Source organism: Arachis stenosperma, chromosome 3 (genome assembly GCF_014773155.1).
Source record: "Arachis stenosperma cultivar V10309 chromosome 3, arast.V10309.gnm1.PFL2, whole genome shotgun sequence".
Lineage (NCBI taxonomy): Eukaryota > Viridiplantae > Streptophyta > Magnoliopsida > Fabales > Fabaceae > Arachis > Arachis stenosperma.
The window spans coordinates 38,542,573-38,545,330 of record NC_080379.1 but is presented as its reverse complement, the minus strand read 5'-3'; the positions used below and the strand labels follow the sequence as shown (position 1 = coordinate 38,545,330).

Here is a 2,758-nt window from a genome sequence, read left to right as displayed (position 1 = left end):
AAGAGCTTGTTGATCTCTATCAATCTTGCTATTGGAGCAATGATCTGCTAAGGCTTGGCTGGCCATTGGCCATGTCTAGTGTTTTGGACCGAAGCTTTCTTTGAAAGCTTGGCTGGCTGTGAAGCCATGTCTAATTCCTGGACCGGAGTCTTAGACTAGCATTGCAATGATTCCTGGAATCCAAATTAAGAATTCTGAAACTTTTATTTTCTATATAATTTTCGAAAAAAAAAACACAAAAAAATTTTCAAAATCATAAAAAAACCAAAAATATTTTATGTTTCTTGTTTGAGTCTAGTGTCTAATATTAAGTATGGTGTCTTGCATGCATTGTTTATTTGATCTTGGTTCTATTTTCAAGTCAATAGTACAGGGAACTGAAGATTCAGAACATGCAGCAGAGGAATTACACAGAAAAAGCTGGGCGTTCAAAACGCCCAGTGAAGAAGGACAGACTAGCGTTTAAACGCCAGCCAGGGTGCCTGGTTGGGCGTTTAACGCCCAAAAAGGTAGTGCATTGGGCGTTAAACGCCAGAATGTGCACCATTCTGGGCGTTTAACGCCAGGATGGCACAAGGGGGAGGATTTTGTTTTCAAATCAATTTTTTTCAAGTTTTCAAAGTTTTTCAAAATCAAATCTTTTTCAAATCATATCTTTTCAATCAAATGTTTTCAAAATCAATTTCTTTCCTTTTTCAAAGATACTTGCTAACAATTAATGATTTGATTGAACATTTCAAGTATGTTGCCTTTTCTGTTGAGAAAGGTTTAATGTTTGAATCATATCTTTTCTTGTTAGGCAAGTCATTAATTTTTAAAATCAAATCCTTTTAAAATTGTTTTCAAATCACAACTTTTCAATCATATCTTTTTAATCACATCTTTTTCAAAACAGTTTTCAATCATATCTTTTTGATTTCTAATTTCAAAATCTTTTTCAAAAATCACTTGATTTTTTTTCCCAATCTTAGTTTTCGAAAATCAATTACTATTTTTCAAAATGTTTTTAAAATCTTTTACTTTGTTTTCGAAAATTTCTTCCCCTCTTCTCACATCCTTCTATTTATGGAGTACCACTCCTCCTCAATGAAAAATTCGAACTCTATCTCACTAAGTTCGAATTCTTCTACCTCTTCCTTCTATTTTTTCTTCTTCTCTGACACCTCAAGGAATCTCTATACTGTGACATAGAGGATTCCACATTTTCTTGTTCTCTTCTCTTTCATATGAGCAGGAACAAATACAAAGGCATTCTTGTTGAAGCTGACCCTGAACCTGAAAGGACCTTGAAGCGAAAACTAAGAGAAGCTAAGGCACAACTCTCTGTAGAGGACCTAACAGAAATCTTCAAAGAAGAAGAACCCATGGCAGCCGAAAACAACAACAATGCCAACAATGCAAGGAAGGTGCTAGGTGACTTTACTGCACCTACTCCCGACTTCTATGGGAGAAGCATCTCTATCCCTGCCATTGGAGCAAACAACTTTGAGCTTAAGCCTCAATTAGTTTCTCTAATGCAACAGAATTGCAAGTTCCATGGACTTCCATTGGAAGATCCTCATCAGTTCTTAGCTGAATTCTTGCAAATCTGTGACACTGTCAAGACTAATGGGGTTGACCCTGAGGTCTACAGACTTATGCTATTCCCTTTTGCTGTAAGAGACAGAGCTAGGACATGGTTGGACTCACAACCTAAAGAAAGCCTGGACTCATGGGAAAAGCTAGTCAATGCCTTCTTGGCAAAGTTCTTTCCACCTCAAAAATTGAGTAAGCTTAGAGTGGAAGTCCAAACCTTCAGACAGAAGGATGGAGAATCCCTCTATGAAGCTTGGGAAAGATACAAACAATTGATCAGAAAATGTCCTTCTGACATGCTTTCTGAATGGAGCATCATAGGTATTTTCTATGATGGTCTCTCTGAACTGTCCAAGATGTCTTTGGATAGCTCTGCTAGAGGATCTCTTCATCTGAAGAAGATGCCTACAGAAGCTCAAGAACTAATTGAAATGGTTGCAAATAACCAATTCATGTACACTTCTGAAAGGAATCCTGTGAACAATGGGACAAATCAGAAGAAAGGAGTTCTTGAGATTGATACTCTGAATGCCATTCTGGCTCAGAACAAGATATTGACTCAACAAGTCAATTTGATTTCTCAAAGTCTGTCTGGAATGCAAAATGCACCAAGCAGTACTAAGGATGCTTCATCTAAAGAAGAAGCTTATGATCCTGAGAACCCTTCAATGGAAGAGGTGAATTACCTGGGAGAACCCTATGGAAACACCTATAATTCTTCATGGAGAAATCATCTAAATTTCTCATGGAAGGATCAACAGAGACCTCAACAAGGTTTCAACAACAATAATGGTGGAAGAAACAGGTTTAGCAATGGCAAGCCTTTTCCATCATCTTCTCAGCAACAGACAGAGAATTCTAAGCAGAACCCCTCTGACTTAGCAACCATGGTCTCTGATCTAATCAAAACCACTCAAAGTTTCATGACTGAAACAAGGTCCTCCATTAGGAATTTGGAGGCACAAGTGGGACAGCTGAGCAAGAAAGTCACTGAACTCCCTCCTAGTACTCTCCCAAGCAATACAGAAGAAAATCCAAAAGGAGAGTGCAAGGCCATCAACATGGCCGAATTTGGAGAGGAAGGAGAGGAAGTGAACGCCACTGAGGAAGACCTCAATGGGCGTGCACTAGCCTCCACTGAGTTCCCCAATGAGGAACCATGGGAATCTGAGGCTCAAAATGA

General features: G+C 38.5%; 1 non-coding gene across 1 annotated transcript; it reads right to left on the bottom strand.

Moving 5' to 3' along the window:
- Nucleotides 1–1,769: 1,769 nt before the first annotated feature.
- On the bottom strand, nt 1,770–1,877 carry LOC130972606 (small nucleolar RNA R71). The gene has a single exon (XR_009083765.1). It is a non-coding gene; the product is annotated as a small nucleolar RNA R71 (small nucleolar RNA).
- Nucleotides 1,878–2,758: the final 881 nt, after the last annotated feature.